General features: G+C 44.7%; 1 long non-coding RNA gene across 6 annotated transcripts in view; it reads left to right on the top strand.

The window, feature by feature from the left end:
• Positions 1-16,304, top strand: part of LOC117190766 — a 48,010-nt gene extending 31,706 nt beyond the window's left edge. For 4 of the 6 annotated variants that reach the window (XR_004473815.1, XR_004473818.1, XR_004473817.1 and 1 more), the window contains 3 exons: positions 2,310-2,440; positions 13,813-13,943; positions 16,160-16,304. This is a non-coding gene — a long non-coding RNA (uncharacterized LOC117190766). Of the gene's footprint in view, positions 1-2,309; positions 2,441-4,722; positions 4,866-13,812; positions 13,944-16,159 lie in introns of those variants that run through there. The other 2 variants (XR_004473816.1, XR_004473813.1) reach the window with 2 other exon arrangements.
• Positions 16,305-22,348: the final 6,044 nt, after the last annotated feature.

The raw sequence follows: 22,348 nt of genomic DNA, 5'->3' as shown, positions 1-22,348 counted from the left end.
GCGAAATTCGGAGATATACGTTTTATAGTGAGATCTAACAGAAGTGCGGATACCAAATTTGGTTACTCTAGCCTTAATAGTCTCTGAGATTTGTGGATGCCCCAGATTTTCGTCCTTTGCGTGGGCGGAAGGGGGTGTGGCGAAATTTGGACACGAAACGGTCAAGGTCCGATATCACAGGAGTGTGACTACCACATTTGGTTGCTCTGGCTCTTATAGGTTCTGAGATCCTTGAACTCATATTTTGCAATTGGCAAAACCGACCATGAAACCTGTGTGTTAGAGAGAGACAGAGCGAGAAAAAATGAAATCGTTTTCTTGATTCTGGCTATAATAATTATACGATCTGGTTCAGATTTTGCACTCTAGAAGATATAGTCATCTTCTACGATTCTGAGTTTTTAGTTTTATACTATCTTTAAAAATGTAGATGCCACAGATTTTCGTCCTTTGACGGGCGGAAGTGGGCGGGGCAAAGTTTTGAAATATTTTAGTAGCAGTGACATATTACAGAAGTCTGGATCCAAAATATCGTTGCTCTACCTCTTATAGTCTTTGAGCACTAGGCGCTGAAGGGGACGGACGGACGGACGGATGGACGGACGGACGGACGGACAGACGGACAGACAGACAGGGCTCAATCGACTCGGCTATTGATGCTGATCAAGAATATATATACTTTATGGGGTCGGAAACGATTCCTTCTGGACGTTACACACATCCACTTTTACCACAAATCTAATATACCCCAATACTCATTTTGAGTATCGGGTATAACAAAGAAATAGAATGAAGAAATGCAGTAAAATTTCGTTGGCCAAGCGCTCGACAAATTAGCCCAGGCCTGATAAGTGGCCAGCACAGAATAATTATGACCACAAATGGGTTTTCGGGCCCCCTCAAAAATCATTTTAAATGCATAAATTGTCCATGAAAAGTAATTATTTCGAAAATGAGGTAACAACTGAAACATTTACATAATTTAATCGGAAATAAAAAAAGGGAATATTGTGTATATATAAACCACATTTAATTGAACACAAAATAAAATAATTAAAGTGATTAATTTCGATTTTAAAGAGAAGCTAGAAAAAACATATTTACATTTTTTTATCTCAGTATTTTTATACCCGATACTCAAAGTTGTGGTAAAAGTGGATGTGTGTAACGTCCAGAAGGAATCGTTTCCGACCCCATAAAGTATATATGTAAAGGACAGTGTATCAAGCAGTTAACACTATCCCATCTAAATTAACATTTGAACTTAAGATACCATCGATAAGACCTAACCGATATAACCAGACTTAACCGATGTTTAAAAGACCTAACCGATAAGGGGTTATCGATATGGGAGTCGGTTGTTGGAAGTAGAAGCAGAAAGTTGAACAAAAAGTCGGAAGAACAGACTCATTAATTGCACATCTTAAATCATACACTTTGCACTCTTTTTCGAATAACACTATTAATAAACGATACATTATTATTAATCTTACATTTGGGGGTCGTCCGCGTCGAATACAGAGCTCGGAGTGTGTGAAAAAGAAAAACAGAAGAAAGCAGAAGCTGATGCAAGAAGAGGATTGTTGAAAAGTTGTTAAAGTTGTTGTTTGTAGCTACATAAAGTTGTAAAGTTGTTGTTGGTGGCTATAAACATTAAGTTGAACAATCCAAATTCTGTGAGCATAACAGTAGACACGGAGTTTAATAAAAGATCGGTCGTTTAATTCGGTTGGAAAATTGTGAAATTCATTGTCGCGCCGCAGCGTCGCCTTGTCCGTGCGCAGTACGTACGCAAGCAGAAAAAACACGCACAGACACGTTGTGTGTGATACACACTTATAAACAGAAAAGACACCCTCTAGTACCAGGCAACTAGTTCCGCACTGGTGCCGCACTAGCTACCATTCTCACCTCCCTGGTTCCAGATCGATTACCCGCAATGTATTTCAGCGGAGAATTTAACACATGCATGTCCTAGGGCGGAACCACCCCTGGTTCCCGCTCGATTACCCGTAGCTCAGGAGGTAGTTCCGAACTAGTTACCAGTAGATGCCAGCAACTAGTTCCCCACTCTACTACCCTTCGATTACCTGTAGCTAGCTCTGACCTAGTTACCAGTAACTAGTTCCGAACTGACTATTGGTAGTAGTCAATCTGGCAGTCTGGAATAATACAAAAATAAAAACACAATGTCTTTCATTATAACGAATAATTTTTAATTATATGATGCTTAGCCTACTCCTGGTTTTTGGCAAGAGACTTCTTTTTTAACACCCTTTTCTTCATCCTTTGCATTGCCTTCCGTACAGTGTTTTCGGGGGGCTCATCGCCAGGAGGACCCCATCGACGTTATATGCCAGAACAATGTCCTCACTCAAAATAAAGATCAAGCCGCTCAAAACGCCAGCTGGCTGGAGAATTGATTTCATTGCTGTTATCTGTAAGTGAAACATTAAAATATAAAGATAAGACAGAGAAAAAAGTCATACAATTTAGAGTTTAGATTTTCTTACATAAATGTCCCTATTTAATTTTATTTTTACCTCCAGTTCATTCCACGAGCGCAACTACAGTAAAATATCACGATTAACTTACCATTTCGGTGCTTATTGCATGGCGTGGCCCGGTAAAAACTAGCTGAGTGGGCACTGTAACTCCAGGGAATTGCGGTTATTTGCCGACTTCGAAAACAAAACGAAGGCGGCTTCGTTTTTCGGTTCTTTTTCGACTGGTCCGTGTTCGCTTCCCGCGTAACTAGTTGCAGAACTAGTACATTGTAGTCGACGAAGACCTGGTCCGCGTTCACTTCCCGCGTAACTAGTTACAGAACTAGTACATTGTAGTCGACGAAGACCTGGTCCGCGTTCGCTTCCCGCGTAACTAGTTGCAGAACTAGTACATTGTAGTCGACGAAGACCTGGTTCGCGTTCGCTTCCCGCGTAACTAGTTGCGTAGCTAGTTGAGCGGTAAACAGCGCAGAACTAGTTCGAGAGGGGTCAATTGACCCCTTTGGTTCTACAGGGAAGCGTTTCCGACCCCATAAAGTGTTTATATTCTTCATCAATAGCCGAATCGATTGAGCCCTGTCTGTCTGTCCGTCCTTATGAGACTATAAGAGCTAGAGCAACGACATTTTGTATATCCAGACTTCTGTGATATGTCACTGTTACAAAAATTCGCCCTGCCCACTTCCGCCCCCACAAAGGGGCCACAAATCTGTGGCATCCACAATTTCAAAGATACGAGAAAACAGAAAACGCAGAATCGCAGGGAATGACTATATCTTTTAGACTGCAGAATATGAACCAAATCGCATTATTATTATAGCCAGAATGAAGAAAACAATTTCATTTTCTCTCGCTCTGTCTCTCTCTAACACACAGGTTTCATGGTCGGCTTTGCCTATTGCTAAAAGTGAGTTCCCAGATCTCAGGGACTATAAAAGCTAGAGCAACCAAATTTGGTATCCATACTCCTGTTAGATCTCACTATAAAACGTGTATTTCAAAATTTCGCCACAACCCCTTCCGCCACCACACGCCCCCGACGGCACGCTCAGACTGATTTTCTGTCTCTCTCGCACGCACTCTTTGTCGTGTCGTTTAATATTAGCGCCGTCTGCCGGCGGAGAGCCATACTGACTAAGTATCGGGTATAAATGTAGAGTTGCGGTCGCCGCAGCAACTCACAACGTTACCCCTCGTTGCTTTTTGGTTTGTGGAAATAGTAGTAGAAAAGAGTAGTAGATGAATGTATGAGGCAGTGGCGGGGGCTGGCAAAGGGTGAGGTAGGTATAGGGTTAGTCAGGAGCACAGTCCGGGCAGGAACAGGGCCTGGACAGTAAGAAGGCCATTGCCATGACAGGAATTCATTTGTGGCCAACATTCAAATAAATGAAGGCAATTACATAGCCAAGGAGTAGTGTTACGGGCAAGCCAAATGGTTGTTCAAGAATTCCACAAAAAAAAACCTTCTCTGCTCTTCTGGTTATAGCTCTACATAGCAGAGGGTATCTTATAGTCGAATTAATCGATTATCTCACTTATTTTTTCAGTTAGTGGTGGGTGTGGGCGTGGGTGGGTGGTTGCCATGGCGTGTTGATAAATAAGCAAATAAATAAATAAACAGTTTCAAGTGTTTTCCCAAATTGAGTCAAATTTTCACTCTTTCTCATTTTGTGGTGCCACTTGCTTTGGCTGTTGTTGTTGGCGGACTGCATTGAAATAAATGGAAATACTTTTAGCCAGATAGATGGCTTCATTAAGTGCAAGTGCAACAATTAACCGAAAGTTTTAATTGGATTCAAGTGTTTTGTCCCCAAAGCTTTGCAGAAATCACTTACCCTAACAGATTCATAGATTGTGGCTTGACCCACTAAAACTACGACAAACGTGTGTTTATGTTGTATCTGACCCTCCCCCATACCGCTCTCTGTGTCTGTCTCTATCTCTATCTCTCTCTTGAATCGTTAACCTCAATTATTTCCACAAATTATAATTACTTCATCGATACAATTGAATTGTTTTCCGACTACTGTTTGGCCCCCACTCAACACTCCACACCCAGAAATACAGCTCTAGTCGCGCCCTCCTCTCCCCACCTCACCCGCTCACCTGTACACTGGGCCACCAAAATCAATTGTGAACCTTTTTCTTAGCCATTTTGGTGATTTCATAACTTTATTAATTCATTTGTTCATTTTTTCTCCATGGATCTGCGGAGGGTCGTTGTGTTTTTTGTTCGCTGTTTACGGGTGCCAATTCAAGCGCGACAAAAGACAAGAAGCTGGAGCCAGAGCCAAAGCCAACCCCAACTGTTCGGAGCAGCACCCAGCCGATTAGCTGCTTGCCAAATAGCACCTAATTCTTGGCCCTCAGCCGCTTATTTTGTTTGTTACTTATGTCTATGTCACTCATTTGTTTGTTAAAGCTTTGCGCTTGCTTGCCCTGCTAAACGCTCTCTGCCAGCTCGCTCTTCGCTATCTCCGCTTTGCGTCTGCCTACCGACGTCGGCCGAGCGAAGCTGCGCTTAGCGATCGGAGCGGCAATGTAAAGGGCAGGCAAGCCACACATGCAATTTGGATGTCACGCATTAAAGAACATATCGTAATTTTATTTCTGCGCCGAGTTTTATTTAATTCGAAATAATTAGTCGGCCGATTGGGGATAAAAAACATTATCTCCACATAAAATTTGGTGACCCCATTCGTTAGCCCTAGCAAATTTTCGGCGGCTAAGCACAATTCGGTGCTAAAACACACTTACATACACCTACATACACGCATTGCTGGCTATTAATTTCTCTGTCGCGACAATTCGGTCAGTGCAGTGCGGTAGGCAGTGCAGCGAACTCACTAATACACACAAGCGGAGTACAAAGCGGAATCGGACAGCTCGCACAGCCGCACAGCTAAAGGCATTAGCTGTAATCCCTTTGCTTTCGGTTCCCACGTTTATACGTATACAGGGTGTCTTTTTCGGTCGTGCTGAGTGACTCTTTTAAAACCTCAACATGGCAGCACCTGAGCCTACCAATGTCGCGAACGCAGCAATGCCGAGTGATGTAGATTTCTACAAGCACAAGGCCGAGTCCATCGCGTGCCAACTAAAGGCCATGGATCGCTTTCTCACCAAGGAAGAGCTTGCCGAGTTAGATGAGGCAGAACTTCAAGCTCGCTTAGAGCAGATCGAGCGAATGAATGCGGATTTCGATGCCGCTCAAACGAGCCTTGAAAGGCTGGATTTCCTGCAGTTAGCCCATGATGCCCGGCTGGACTTTTCGAATGTTTATGTCAAGGTTAGGTCCAGGCTGTCGCGGGAGTTGATGGCTGCTCGCACGGTAAATGTTGAAAATTCAACGGCTCGGCATACTCTCGAGGGGAATTCGTCGTTGTTCGCCTATAATAGTATAGGCCGTTCTCGAATGCCCGAGTTGCAGCTTCCGCGATTCGGTGGGAGCTACATGGATTGGCCAGAATTCCACGCGATGTTTTCGACAATGGTGCACAAAGACCATCGTATACCAATCATCGAAAAATTCCAATATCTTCGTGGATGTCTAGATGGTGCTGCGCTGGATACGATTCGTTCCTTGGAACTTTCTGAGGAGAATTACGACAAGGCGTTGAATTTACTAATGTTGCGATTCGATAATAAACTGTTACATTTTCAGGCACACGTCAAGGCTATTTTCGGGCTGCAAGGGGTGGAGAAGGGCTCGGCTATCGGCTTGCGCGCGCTCAGCGATAAAATCAATTCGCACTTGCGTGCACTTCAGACCTTGGCGACCCCGCAGGAGATTTCCGATGGGTTGCTGATCTTCATCATAGGCACGAAATTGGACCACAAGACCAAGGAGAAATGGGAAGAGAACTTGCCGACGTCAGGATTGCCTCGGTGGTCAAGCATGGCCTCATTCTTGGAAGCAAGATGTCGGATGCTGGAAAATTTGGGATCGGCTATGGTAACAATTCCTAGCCAGCAGGTGGGAGAAAGTAAACCTAGCCCCTAATCACCTCCATTAACGATCATAATAGCTCAACATGCAAGTATTGCAAATCCTCCGATCATTACATATCCCGATGCCAGGCATTTCTAGATCTCCCTGTTTTTTCTCGATACAAGGAGGTGAAGAAGCGCCATTTATGTCTAAACTGCCTCAACAAAGGCCATTCATTGCAACGCTGCAAGTCAGGGGCATGTAGAAATTGCCAAGCCAAGCATCACACACTGCTCCACATGCAGTCGGGCGCTGACGCTGAGTTGCCGTCGCCGAGCACGGAATCGACCCAGCATGATCCTGCAAGTGCCCTAGTAGCAAGCAAATATATTAGCCCTCCCCCCTCGAGTCAAAAATCTCTGCCTAGCCAAAACGTGCTGCTAGCTACTGCAATCGTATATGTCAGGGGCCGTTTTGGATCGCTTATTCCATGTCGTGCCATTTTAGATTCCGCTTCTCAGGTTAACTTTATAACATCGAGACTCGCCAATCAGCTGCAGTTAGATCCTCACCCGTCTCACGTTCAAATCGCCGGTATTGGAGAGTCAATTCTACCATCCAGCAAGGATTGGCCAATGCCAAATAATCTAAAACTGGCTGATCCTAATTTCGCCAAGCCCCAGCGTGTCGATCTGTTGATAGGTGCTGGTTTGTTCTTCGAATTAATGTGCGTTGGACAGATTCGACTGTCAGACCAATTGCCAACATTGCAGAAGACGAAACTTGGCTGGATAGTGTCAGGAAGTATTAAAAACTCTGAGAAAGCCCGTGCGGCGCTAGCATCCGTTGAAGATCCCCCTGTCATCTCCGCTTGCGAGACTAATTTGTGCGATATTGTAAGGCGGTTTTGGGAAGTCGATGGAGATTATTCGCCCTCATCAATTTCGGAGGAAGATGTTCATTGCGAACAGCATTTCGTCACAAACTGCATTCGCCTAGAGTCCGGAGCTTACTCCGTGCGTTTGCCAACCAAATTCAGTCTAGAGGAATTAGGAGAATCGTATCAGCAGGCGCTACGTAGATTTCTCAATTTGGAGAGGAAGCTAGCAAAAAATGCACAGCTTAAGGCAAAATATATGGAGTTTCTCCAGGAGTATCGTGATTTAGGACACATGTCGCCAGCTTCGCGGCAGTCAGACCTCCCGCAGTACTTCTTGCCTCACCATTGCGTCCACAAGCAGGATAGTACAACCACCAAATTACGCGTAGTGTTCGATGGATCTGCCAAAACAGCGTCTGGAGTATCACTGAATGATGCGCTAATGGCTGGACCCACCATCCAACCTAAAATTCTGATAACTCTGCTTCGATATCTGCAAAATGTACCGCTGTGTACGCGTTTCCCATCCCGATACGCACGTGCAGTGCATCCTATGACGAAATGACCCGAAGGAGGAGATTCAGGTGTTCAAGTTGGAGACTGTTACTTACGGAACCAAACCTGCCGCTTTCTTAGTAATTCGTGCTATGCATCAATTGGCAAATGATGAAGAGTTGCGTTTTCCGCTTGGCGCTGATGTTGTTCGAAGAGATTTCTATGTCGATGATCTCATATCTGGAGGGGACAGCATTGATTCTGTCATCAAGATTCGTCAGCAGGTAAAGGAGCTACTTTCGAAAGGATGTTTTCCCATACGTAAATGGTGTTCCAATGAACCCGCTGCTTTGGAAGGCGTATCGGAGGCGGATCGCGAAAAGTTCCTTACCTTTCATGACGGGACTGAAGTAACCAAGGCGCTTGGTCTAGTTTGGGATCCCACCACGGACAATCTTCTGTTTAGCTTCGCTCACGTCGGAACCGCTGCAGGCCCAACCTCGAAGCGTTCGGTCCTGTCTACACTAGCTAGGTTCTACGATCCTCTAGCAGCCTTTGGATCTCTGGACCACCATTCTTGCGTCTTGAGAGCTCAGAGTGGCCTGCAGGCTTGCAATTGCCGACCGATGTACCAGAACGTCGTCATGCAGCATTGGTTGTTTCAAACGAAAGTGATGTATCGTACGATTGCAAATTTCAAAACTCATTCGGATCCATGCAGCGCGTCTTTGCTTACATATATCGATTCTACATTCTCAAGAACAAAGGCATAGCGCGGTCGAAGGGTCAACTTACCGTAATCGACATCAAAAATGGTACGCATTTGCTCATAAGGGCAATACAGCAGCAACAATTTTCGGAAGATATAAGGGCCCTCGCCAGCAAACAGGCCCTACCCCCAAAAAGCACGATGGCCTCACTGAATCCATTTCTGGATAGCTTTGGATTGCTGCGTGTTGGAGGCCGCCTCCAAAATGCCGAATTGGACTACGACGCGAAGCACCCGATCCTGCTTCCTAAGGGACATCCTGTCACTGTCTCTATTATTATCTAATTTCACGAAAGGTTTCTCCACGCAGGAGCTCAAGGATTGCTCGAACTGCTTCGGCAAAAATTCTGGCCTATTGGTGGACGCAAATATGTTGCGGGAATCATTCGCAAATGTGTTAGATGCTTTCGTTTGAAGCCAGTGCTGAGGGAACATATCATGGGAAACTTGCCTGCTGATCGCGTAAGGACTAATCCAGCATTCCACACAACGGGCGTTGATTTTTGCGGACCCTTTTATCACAAGTCGGAAGTCAGAAGCAGGCCTCCTATCAAATGTTACATCGCTGTCTTCGTATGCTTTAGCACCAAAGCAACTCATTTGGAAGTCGTTCGGGATCTATCTACAGAATCCTTTCTGGCAGCATTAAGGCGTTTTATAAGTCTACGTCCCAAACCTCGAATCATTTGGTCAGACAACGCTACACATTTTGTAGGAGCAAAAAATGAGCTTTTGGAGCTTCGGCAATTGTTCCTCAGTGATCCTCATACGCCGGCTGTGTCACATCTCTGCGTTTCTAGTGGAATCGACTGGAAATTCATCCCCCTCGCTCACCTCATTTTGGGGGTTTGTGGGAGGCGGCTGTTAAAGCAGCTAAATATCATTTTCATCGCATCGTCGGGACCTACATTTTTACTCTTGATGAAATTCAGACCTTGGCTTGTGAAATCTCTGCTTTGTAAAATTCCCGTCCGCTTTATGCAATTACAGAAAGTCCCGATGATCTAGATGTGCTCACGCCAAACCACTTTCTCAATGGAGCCCCGAAAGCTGCATTCGACGAGCCAGATGTGGCGCATCTCCGGGTCAACCTACTTAGTCGATGGCAGCGGCTGTGTCAAATGAAGCAGGCGTTTTTGGAGAAAATGGAGCACGGCGTATCTTTCGATTCTTTAGGGGCGGAGCAAGTGGCGGTCATCGTCTCCAAACATCAAGCTAGGAGCGCTCGTCATGATCAAGGAGGAAACGCTGCCACCATTAAGGTGGCCGCTTGGCCGCATTGAGAGCGTCATACCAGGAAAAGATGGAACCATCAGAGTAGCCGTCATCCGCACTCAAAAAGGCCTTTTCAAGAGGGCCGTTGGAAAAATAGCGGTTCTGCCCCTTCAGGATGGATCTGTTGAAAGCCTTTGCCTTCCAACGGGGGGTGAATGTTCGGAGCAGCACCCAGCCGATTAGCTGCTTGCCGAATAGCACCTAGTTCTTGGCCCTCAGCCGCTTATTTTGTTTGTTACTTATGTCTATGTCACTCATTTGTTTGTTAAAGCTCTGCGCTTGCTTGCCCTGCTAAACGCTCTCTGCCAGCTAGCTTTTCGCTATCTCCGCTTTGCGTCTGCCTACCGACGTCGGCCGAGCGAAGCTGCGCTTAGCGATCGGAGCGGCAATGAAAGGGCAGGCAAGCCACACTTGCAATTTGGATGTCACGCACTAAAGAACATATCGTAATTTTATTTCTGCGCCGAGTTTTATTTAATTCGAAATAATTAGTCGGCCGATTGGGGATAAAAAACATTATCTCCACACCAACTATAATTCCAATTCCATTTCAGGTTGCGGCTGCCACAAGCCCCGGGAGTCGGGTGCGGACTAAAGAAAATCCAAATAATGAAAATGAGTCTAAACAGGCGAGGGTATGGGATGGCGGGAAACAGGCAATAAAATTATGCAAACAGCAGGTGTTACCCATTAGCTTTTCCAGTCTTTTGCTGGAGCTGTCTTTTGTGTATACCCTGGAAGAGAGGAGACAGATCCCTTCATAGAGGGTGCACTCAATAAATTGGATATATAATTGGTAGATCTTGGACCTACATATGTAGCCTATCCGTTCTGTACTGTCTTGACCCCCCCTACACTTTGTTGGGGGTGCCGCGCAACCAATCAAAGTTTTTAAAACAAAAGAGACCGACAGAAGGTCTGTTTTTCTTTTTGTTTTCTGTTGACCGGGGTTCCAAACTGTAGAAAATTTAGTTAACTGATAAATTAAATACACTTTTCGGCTCTCAACTTTGTTCTGTTCTACCTCTGATTCTGTTTCGTGTTGGCCTGCTGCGGCTCCCCAAAGAGACCACAACCACAACCAGAGCTAGAACGGTGGTACGAGAAGGGGGAGGGGGGGACTCCACCCGCATTGGAGCGTCCAGTGTTGCCCGCTCTGGTTGTCGTTGTTTGCTGCAGAGCGTCGGAAGTTGTCGCCGGCAAATCAACAAACCATAACGCACAACAAGCCAACGGTACTCGGGTCCCAGTGAAAACATTTAACGCCGCTTCAGACTCGACTTCTTTTGTTCCGAATGGAGGAAATAACAACGAGGTGGAACGTTGTGAGTTGCTGCGGACACCGCAACTCTACAGTTATACCCGATACTAAGTCAGTATAGATCTCTCCGGCAGACGCCGCTAATATTGAACGACACGACAAAGAGTGCGTGCGAGAGAGACAGAAAATCAGTCTGAGCGTGACGTCGGGGGCTGCGTAGCCACTGAAAATTGATTTGTTCCTTTTGGCTACAAAAATGATCCGATCTGATCCAGATTCAGCAATTTGATAGATATGGTCATTATCTATGATTCTGCGTTTTTAGTTTTCTCGAATGTGCAATATTGTGGATGCAACAGATTTTCGTCTTTTGTGGGGGCGGAAGGGGGTGGGGCGAAATTCGGAGATATACGTTTTATAGTGAGATCTAACAGAAGTGCGGATACCAAATTTGGTTACTCTAGCCTTAATAGTCTCTGAGATTTGTGGATGCCCCAGATTTTCGTCCTTTGCGTGGGCGGAAGGGGGTGTGGCGAAATTTGGACACGAAACGGTCAAGGTCCGATATCACAGGAGTGTGACTACCACATTAGGTTGCTCTGGCTCTTATAGGTTCTGAGATCCTTGAACTCATATTTTGCAATTGGCAAAACCGACCATGAAACCTGTGTGTTAGAGAGACACAGAGCGAGAAAAAATGAAATCGTTTTCTTGATTCTGGCTATAATAATTATACGATCTGGTTCAGATTTTGCACTCTAGAAGATATAGTCATCTTCTACGATTCTGAGTTTTTAGTTTTATACTATCTTTAAAAATGTAGATGCCACAGATTTTCGTCCTTTGTGGGGCGGAAGTGGGCGGGGCAAAGTTTTGAAATATTTTAGTAGCAGTGACATATTACAGAAGTCTGGATCCAAAATATCGTTGCTCTAGCTCTTATAGTCTTTGAGCACTAGGCGCTGAAGGGGACGGACGGACGGACGGACGGACAGACGGACAGACAGACAGGGCTCAATCGACTCGGCTATTGATGCTGATCAAGAATATATATACTTTATGGGGTCGGAAACGATTCCTTCTGGACGTTACACACATCCACTTTTACCACAAATCTAATATACCCCAATACTCATTTTGAGTATCGGGTATAACAAAGAAATAGAATGAAGAAATGCAGTAAAATTTCGTTGGCCAAGCGCTCGACAAATTAGCCCAGGCCTGATAAGTGGCCAGCACAGAATAATTATGACCACAAATGGGTTTTCGGGCCCCCTCAAAAATCATTTTAAATGCATAAATTGTCCATGAAAAGTAATTATTTCGAAAATGAGGTAACAACTGAAAGATTTACATAATTTAATCGGAAATAAAAAAAGGGAATATTGTGTATATATATTAACCACATTTAATTGAACACAAAATAAAATAATTAAAGTGATTAATTTCGATTTTAAAGAGAAGCTAGAAAAAACATATTTACATTTTTTTATCTCAGTATTTTTATACCCGATACTCAAAGTTGTGGTAAAAGTGGATGTGTGTAACGTCCAGAAGGAATCGTTTCCGACCCCATAAAGTATATATGTAAAGGACAGTGTATCAAGCAGTTAACACTATCCCATCTAAATTAACATTTGAACTTAAGATACCATCGATAAGACCTAACCGATATAACCAGACTTAACCGATGTTTAAAAGACCTAACCGATAAGGGGTTATCGATATGGGAGTCGGTTGTTGGAAGTAGAAGCAGAAAGTTGAACAAAAAGTCGGAAGAACAGACTCATTAATTGCACATCTTAAATCATACACTTTGCACTCTTTTTCGAATAACACTATTAATAAACGATACATTATTATTAATCTCACATTTGGGGGTCGTCCGCGTCGAATACAGAGCTCGGAGTGTGTGAAAAAGAAAAACAGAAGAAAGCAGAAGCTGATGCAAGAAGAGGATTGTTGAAAAGTTGTTAAAGTTGTTGTTTGTAGCTACATAAAGTTGTAAAGTTGTTGTTGGTGGCTATAAACATTAAGTTGAACAATCCAAATTCTGTGAGCATAACAGTAGACACGGAGTTTAATAAAAGATCGGTCGTTTAATTCGGTTGGAAAATTGTGAAATTCATTGTCGCGCCGCAGCGTCGCCTTGTCCGTGCGCAGTACGTACGCAAGCAGAAAAAACACGCACAGACACGTTGTGTGTGATACACACTTATAAACAGAAAAGACACCCTCTAGTACCAGGCAACTAGTTCCGCACTGGTGCCGCACTAGCTACCATTCTCACCTCCCTGGTTCCAGATCGATCACCCGCAATGTGTTTCAGCGGAGAATTTAACACATGCATGTCCTAGGGCGGAACCACCCCTGGTTCCCGCTCGATTACCCGTAGCTAGTTGCTCAGGAGGTAGTTCCGAACTAGTTACCAGTAGATGCCAGCAACTAGTTCCCCCTCTACTACCCTTCGATTACCTGTAGCTAGCTCTGACCTAGTTACCAGTACCTAGTTCCGAACTGACTATTGGTAGTAGTCAATCTGGCAGTCTGGAATAATACAAAAATAAAAACACAATGTCTTTCATTATAACGAATAATTTTTAATTATATGATGCTTAGCCTACTCCTGGTTTTTGGCAAGAGACTTCTTTTTTAACACCCTTTTCTTCATCCTTTGCATTGCCTTCCGTACAGTGTTTTCGGGGGGCTCATCGCCAGGAGGACCCCATCGACGTTATATGCCAGAACAAGGTCCTCACTCAAAATAAAGTTCAAGCCGCTCAAAACGCCAGCTGGCTGGAGAACTGATTTCATTGCTGTTATCTGTAAGTGAAACATTAAAATATAAAGATAAGACAGAGAAAAAAGTCATACAATTTAGAGTTTAGATTTACTTACATAAATGTCCCTATTTAATTTTATTTTTACCTCCAGTTCATTCCACGAGCGCAACTACAGTAAAATATCACGATTAACTTACCATTTCGGTGCTTATTGCATGGCGTGGCTCGGTAAAAACTAGCTGAGTGGGCACTGTAACTCCAGGGAATTGCGGTTATTTGCCGACTTCGAAAACAAAACGAAGGCGGCTTCGTTTTTCGGTTCTTTTTCGACTGGTCCGTGTTCGCTTCCCGCGTAACTAGTTGCAGAACTAGTACATTGTAGTCGACGAAGACCTGGTCCGCGTTCACTTCCCGCGTAACTAGTTACAGAACTAGTACATTGTAGTCGACGAAGACCTGGTCCGCGTTCGCTTCCCGCGTAACTAGTTGCAGAACTAGTACATTGTAGTCGACGAAGACCTGGTTCGCGTTCGCTTCCCGCGTAACTAGTTGCGTAGCTAGTTGAGCGGTAAACAGCGCAGAACTAGTTCGAGAGGGGTCAATTGACCCCTTTGGTTCTACAGGGAAGCGTTTCCGACCCCATAAAGTGTTTATATTCTTCATCAATAGCCGAATAGATTGAGCCCTGTCTGTCTGTCCGTCCTTATGAGACTATAAGAGCTAGAGCAACGACATTTTGTATATCCAGACTTCTGTGATATGTCACTGTTACAAAAATTCGCCCTGCCCACTTCCGCCCCCACAAAGGGGCCACAAATCTGTGGCATCCACAATTTCAAAGATACGAGAAAACAGAAAACGCAGAATCGCAGGGAATGACTATATCTTTTAGACTGCAGAATATGAACCAAATCGCATTATTATTATAGCCAGAATGAAGAAAACAATTTCATTTTCTCTCGCTCTGTCTCTCTCTAACACACAGGTTTCATGGTCGGCTTTGCCTATTGCTAAAAGTGAGTTCCCAGATCTCAGGGACTATAAAAGCTAGAGCAACCAAATTTGGTATCCATACTCCTGTTAGATCTCACTATAAAACGTGTATTTCAAAATTTCGCCACAACCCCTTCCGCCACCACACGCCCCCGACGGCACGCTCAGACTGATTTTCTGTCTCTCTCGCACGCACTCTTTGTCGTGTCGTTTAATATTAGCGCCGTCTGCCGGCGGAGAGCCATACTGACTAAGTATCGGGTATAAATGTAGAGTTGCGGTCGCCGCAGCAACTCACAACGTTACCCCTCGTTGCTTTTTGGTTTGTGGAAATAGTAGTAGAAAAGAGTAGTAGATGAATGTATGAGGCAGTGGCGGGGGCTGGCAAAGGGTGAGGTAGGTATAGGGTTAGGCAGGAGCACAGTCCGGGCAGGAACAGGGCCTGGACAGTAAGAAGGCCATTGCCAAGTTACGGGCAAGCCAAATGGTTGTTCAAGAATTCCACAAAAAAAAACCTTCTCTGCTCTTCTGGTTATAGCTCTACATAGCAGAGGGTATCTTATAGTCGAATTAATCGATTATCTCACTTATTTTTTCAGTTAGTGGTGGGTGTGGGCGTGGGTGGGTGGTTGCCATGGCGTGTTGATAAATAAGCAAATAAATAAATAAACAGTTTCAAGTGTTTTCCCAAATTGAGTCAAATTTTCACTCTTTCTCATTTTGTGGTGCCACTTGCTTTGGCTGTTGTTGTTGGCGGACTGCATTGAAATAAATGGAAATACTTTTAGCCAGATTGATGGCTTCATTAAGTGCAAGTGCAACAATTAACCGAAAGTTTTGATTGGATTCAAGTGTTTTGTCCCCAAAGCTTTGCAGAAATCACTTACCCTAACAGATTCATAGATTGTGGCTTGACCCACTAAAACTACGACAAACGTGTGTTTATGTTGTATCTGACCCTCCCCCATACCGCTCTCTGTGTCTGTCTCTATCTCTATCTCTCTCCTGAATCGTTAACCTCAATTATTTCCACAAATTATAATTACTTCATCGATACAATTGAATTGTTTTCCGACTACTGTTTGGCCCCCACTCAACACTCCACACCCAGAAATACAGCTCTAGTCGCGCCCTCCTCTCCCCACCTCACCCGCTCACCTGTACACTGGGCCACCAAAATCAATTGTGAACCTTTTTCTTAGCCATTTTGGTGATTTCATAACTTTATTAATTCATTTGTTCATTTTTTCTCCATGGATCTGCAGAGGGTCGTTGTGTTTTTTGTTCGCTGTTTACGGGTGCCAATTCAAGCGCGACAAAAGACAAGAAGCTGGAGCCAGAGCCAAAGCCAACCCCAACTGTTCGGAGCAGCACCCAGCCGATTAGCTGCTTGCCAAATAGCACCTAATTCTTGGCCCTCAGCCGCTTATTTTGTTTGTTACTTATGTCTATGTCACTCATTTGTTTGTTAAAGCTTTGCGCTTGCTTGCCCTGCTAAACGCTCTCTGCCAGCTCGCTCTTCGCTATCTCCGCTTTGCGTCTGCCTACCGACGTCGGCCGAGCGAAGCTGCGCTTAGCGATCGGAGCGGCAATGTAAAGGGCAGGCAAGCCACACTTGCAATTTGGATGTCACGCATTAAAGAACATATCGTAATTTTATTTCTGCGCCGAGTTTTATTTAATTCGAAATAATTAGTCGGCCGATTGGGGATAAAAAACATTATCTCCACATAAAATTTGGTGACCCCATTCGTTAGCCCTAGCAAATTTTCGGCGGCTAAGCACAATTCGGTGCTAAAACACACTTACATACACCTACATACACGCATTGCTGGCTATTAATTTCTCTGTCGCGACAATTCGGTCAGTGCAGTGCGGTAGGCAGTGCAGCGAACTCACTAATACACACAAGCGGAGTACAAAGCGGAATCAGACAGCGCCCACAGCCGCACAGCTAAACGCATTAGCTGTAATCCCCTTGCTTTCGGTTCCCACGTTTATACGTATACAGGGTGTCTTTTTCGGTCGTGCTGAGTGACTCTTTTAAAACCTCAACATGGCAGCACCTGAGCCTACCAATGTCGCGAACGCAGCAATGCCGAGTGATGTAGATTTCTACAAGCACAAGGCCGAGTCCATCGCGTGCCAACTAAAGGCCATGGATCGCTTTCTCACCAAGGAAGAGCTTGCCGAGTTAGATGAGGCAGAACTTCAAGCTCGCTTAGAGCAGATCGAGCGAATGAATGCGGATTTCGATGCCGCTCAAACGAGCCTTGAAAGGCTGGATTTCCTGCAGTTAGCCCATGATGCCCGGCTGGACTTTTCGAATGTTTATGTCAAGGTTAGGTCCAGGCTGTCGCGGGAGTTGATGGCTGCTCGCACGGTAAATGTTGCCAATTCAACGGCTCGGCATACTCTCGAGGGGAATTCGTCGTTGTTCGCCTATAATAGTATAGGCCGTTCTCGAATGCCCGAGTTGCAGCTTCCGCGATTCGGTGGGAGCTACATGGATTGGCCAGAATTCCACGCGATGTTTTCGACAATGGTGCACAAAGACCATCGTATACCAATCATCGAAAAATTCCAATATCTTCGTGGATGTCTAGATGGTGCTGCGCTGGATACGATTCGTTCCTTGGAACTTTCTGAGGAGAATTACGACAAGGCGTTGAATTTACTAATGTTGCGATTCGATAATAAACTGTTACATTTTCAGGCACACGTCAAGGCTATTTTCGGGCTGCAAGGGGTGGAGAAGGGCTCGGCTATCGGCTTGCGCGCGCTCAGCGATAAAATCAATTCGCACTTGCGTGCACTTCAGACCTTGGCGACCCCGCAGGAGATTTCCGATGGGTTGCTGATCTTCATCATAGGCACGAAATTGGACCACAAGACCAAGGAGAAATGGGAAGAGAACTTGCCGACGTCAGGATTGCCTCGGTGGTCAAGCATGGCCTCATTCTTGGAAGCAAGATGTCGGATGCTGGAAAATTTGGGATCGGCTATGGTAACAATTCCTAGCCAGCAGGTGGGAGAAAGTAAACCTAGCCCCTAATCACCTCCATTAACGATCATAATAGCTCAACATGCAAGTATTGCAAATCCTCCGATCACTACATATCCCGATGCCAGGCATTTATAGATCTCCCTGTTTTTACCAGAACGTCGTCATGCAGCATTGGTTGTTTCAAACGAAAGGGATGTATCGTACGATTGCAAATTTCAAAACTCATTCGGATCCATGCAGCGCGTCTTTGCTTACATATATCGATTCTACATTCTCAAGAACAAAGGCATAGCGCGGTCGAAGGGTCAACTTACCGTAATCGACATCAAAAATGGTACGCATTTGCTCATAAGGGCAATACAGCAGCAACAATTTTCGGAAGAGATAAGGGCCCTCGCCAGCAAACAGGCCCTACCCCCAAAAAGCACGATGGCCTCACTGAATCTATTTCTGGATAGCTTTGGATTGCTGCGTGTTGGAGGCCGCCTCCAAAATGCCGAATTGGACTACGACGCGAAGCACCCGATCCTGCTTCCTAAGGGACATCCTGTCACTGTCTCTATTATTATCTTCTTTCACGAAAGGTTTCTCCACGCAGGAGCTCAAGGATTGCTCGGACTGCTTCGGCAAAAATTCTGGCCTATTGGTGGACGCAAATATGTTGCGGGAATCATTCGCAAATGTGTTAGATGCTTTCGTTTGAAGCCAGTGCTGAGGGAACATATCATGGGAAACTTGCCTGCGGATCGCGTAAGGACTAATCCAGCATTCCACACAACGGGCGTTGATTTTTGCGGACCCTTTTATCACAAGTCGGAAGTCAGAAGCAGGCCTCCTATCAAATGTTACATCGCTGTCTTCGTATGCTTTAGCACCAAAGCAACTCATTTGGAAGTCGTTCGGGATCTATCTACAGAATCCTTTCTGGCAGCATTAAGGCGTTTTATAAGTCTACGTCCCAAACCTCGAATCATTTGGTCATATGTGTGGACGTTGACATGCAATGACTGCATCTTTCAAGAGGCGATGCAGTTACTGCACCGTCAAGTGGCCCGTGTGACACCAGCAGAAGGCTGTTACGCGCGGATCCCAGGCAAAACGCAGCCCTCCTCCCGCCCAACCGACCGAGGGGCGCTGCCGCATGACGCGCGGTGCGTAGCCGAACCAAACGCGAACATGCAAGAAAGATAGCTATTAGACTAACATTCGAGGAAAATTAGTACTAAACTTACTAAGAAACTAAGCATGCAATCAAAGTACAAATACCACTACAGTTACTAATTAATAGAAAGGTGTGTAAGGATTAATAATTTAATAAGAGGAAGAGAATTAGTGGTGGATATAATATGGTAGAGGGAATTATAATCCGAGCATAAGACCCTAAACGGTTCATGCAAGGAATAATTCGATCTACAAAGTGGAAGGAACAACGGTATAAAATTTCTAGTCAGTCTAATAGGAATCGTGAAGTTTATGCGGCTCAACAGATCAGGGCTGTCTATGTCACCCCTGATCAAGTTGTGCATAAATATCACACCAAGCATTTTTCTACGGTTAACTAAGGATGGGAGGTTTACTAATAGTAGTCTACTAGAGTAAGATGGGAGTCTTACACCCGCATCCCAGTTAAGGCCCCGCAGAGCAAAGAGTAAAAAGTTTTTCTGTACTGATTCTATACGGTCCTGGTGTACTTTGTACTGAGGGCACCATACACAGGAGCCGTATTCTAAGATCGGACGAACAAGCGAGGTATAGAGAGTCTTTGTTATATAGGGGTCGTCAAATTCCTTTGACCACCTCTTTATAAACCCAAGCACGCTCATGGCCTTATTTACCATGGTAGAAATGTGTTCGGAAAACTTTAACTTGGGGTCTAACATAACACCCAGATCATCCACCAGGGTAATTCTCTCAAGAGAACCACCAAATAGGGTGTAAGGAGCCAACAAAGGGCTAGAACGATGAAATGTCATAACTTTGCATTTCGAGGCATTAAGGTGTAACAAGTTTGCACAACACCATGACTGAAAGTTATTGAGATCGGATTGCAAGCGAGAATGAAATGAAATGTCCTTGTACTGGACACAGAGTTTAACATCATCCGCATACATAAGTACTCGAGAGTATGTTAATACTGAAGGTAAGTCATTAATAAAGAGTGTGAAGAGTAAGGGGCCTAGATGGCTGCCTTGTGGTACTCCCGAAGAAACCTTTACTGGGAAAGAGAGGGAGTTTTTGAAGAGGACTCTTTGAGACCTAGAACAAAGATAGCTAGAAATCCATCTCAGGAGGTTGGGCGGAAACCCTAAAAGGTCAAGTTTATGCGCTAAAAGGGAATGGTTTACAGAGTCGAATGCTTTACTAAAGTCGGTGTAAATAACATCCGTCTGTAAGTTACCTTGAAAGCCTTTAATAATGAAAGAGGTAAACTCTAACAAGTTCGTGGTGGTTGATCGCCGCCTTATAAATCCATGCTGAGTTGGAGATATAAGTGACTTGCAGAGATGTTGCAAGTGCGGAGTTAAAACCCTCTCAAACATTTTAGGAATAGCGGATAACTTTGCTATACCTCTATAATTTTTTGCATCAGACTTGCTACCTTTTTTATGGAGAGGAATTATAAACGATTCCTTCCAGATCGGGGGGAAGCAAGAAGAATCAATGGATAGGGTGAATAGTTTAAGCAAAGGTCCACACAGAGCCTCGGCGCAGTACCTGAGTACACAACCTGGAACCCCGTCTGGACCCGGTGAAAACACCGGCTTAACTAGTCGAAGATCATGAAGTAGGGAACATTCATTTAACAAGGGACTGAAAATGCCGTTCGACCTCGGTAAACCGTATGGGTACGGATGACCAGAGTAGCTTTCCTCAGAATAGGTGGTTTGGAAGAATTGGGCAAAAAGATCGGCAATTGCCTGATCATTATTTGCCGACGTATTACAAACTGATAGCGAGGATGGGTGTGCGGACGTTCTACGCTTACTGTTTACGAAGCTGTAAAACTGTTTAGGGTCCTGAGAAAAACGTATCCTGCATCGAGATAGGTAGTTCTTATAGCATTGAGCATTAAGAACTGAAAAGTTTGACCGAGCTAATACATAGCGAGAGTGAGAAGTAGGAGAACCCACTTCTTGAAATTTTTTATAAAGTCTTGATTTTAAGTTTTTTAGACTGGATAACTCTTTGGTAAACCAAGGGGGTTTTCCAGATCTAGTCGGACAAGAAAGCGGGACACAAGAATCGAAAAATGTGCCAAGAGCATTGTAAAAAATGTTTGTGCCTTTTATGATATCAGTGCACAAGTACAAAGCGGACCAATCAAAATCCCTAATGAGGTTATTAAGCTTCGCAAACTCGGCTTTACGAAAGCAGCGGACACGTTCGGGCAGCCTACTCGATCGATCCAATACAGTTGTTCCTATATCTAGCGACACCTCGAAAGTAGGGTGGTAGGCGTCTTCAGGTATAGCGAGCGGAAGGGCTCGGGTTAACAACACTATGGTCGGATTCGATACAAAGCACAGATCAAGCAATCGACCCAAGGAATTATTCACATGGTTGACTTGAGACAGGGATAGGTCAAGCAAGCCGTCAACAAAGTCATGTCGTGACATGGGCACTAGGATACTAGACTCGTTTACCGAAGACCAAACAGTTCCTGGCAAGTTGAAGTCACCAAGAACTATCATACGATCTTTATCAGATAGCGAGGAAGAAACAGCGGTTAAAGCGGACAAGTGCTGCTCATAAATTGAAATATCCGAAGAAGGTGGGATATACGAGCAAGTAATGAATATAGCGAAAGCGGGAAGAATCAGTTTTACACACAGGAATTCCAGTTCCTGTTGAACTTGGACTGTGAAGTGTTCCGACGTGAAGTAAGAGTCCACTGCAATTAGAACCCCCCTGCCCGTCGAGACGAACGGTCCTTTCTAAAAGTTGTGTACCGACCTGCCAAAACCTCGGAACTAAGAATGTCCGGCTTTAACCAGGTTTCAGTAAACACAATAACGTGGGAAGCAAATGCAACACTATCCCGGAAAAGAATGCTGAGCTTACTACGCAAGCCTCTTACATTCTGATAGGTTACTAAAAGAGAAGTTAGTTTTTTGGAAAGGTGGAAGCAAGACGGGAAGTTGAGGAAGAGGAAGTTGAGGTTGAGGTTGAGGGTGGCACACTGGAAAGGTTTGGAAGGGATATGGGGGGCCTATTCTTCTTCTTAGCCTTAAACTCCTTCACCACCAAGTGCTCCGGCCAAAATTTGGCGGAGCAAATGGTGTCAAATTGAGTTGGGGAGATGCTTATCTTAAACGAGGCTATCTCCCTGGCATAAGAGAAGTTAAATTTCTCCACCTTTAAACCCACGGCTTTTATTTTGCTTTGAATAAAAGCAATTACATCATTAGATGTGAGGTCAGGGGCCAGCCGTGAAACAAAAACTTGT

This window comes from Drosophila miranda (genome assembly GCF_003369915.1).
Source record: "Drosophila miranda strain MSH22 chromosome Y unlocalized genomic scaffold, D.miranda_PacBio2.1 Contig_Y1_pilon, whole genome shotgun sequence".
Taxonomy (NCBI): domain Eukaryota; kingdom Metazoa; phylum Arthropoda; class Insecta; order Diptera; family Drosophilidae; genus Drosophila; species Drosophila miranda.
The sequence above is the reverse complement of the archived record's forward strand: the minus strand, read 5'-3'. Positions and strand labels throughout refer to the sequence as shown.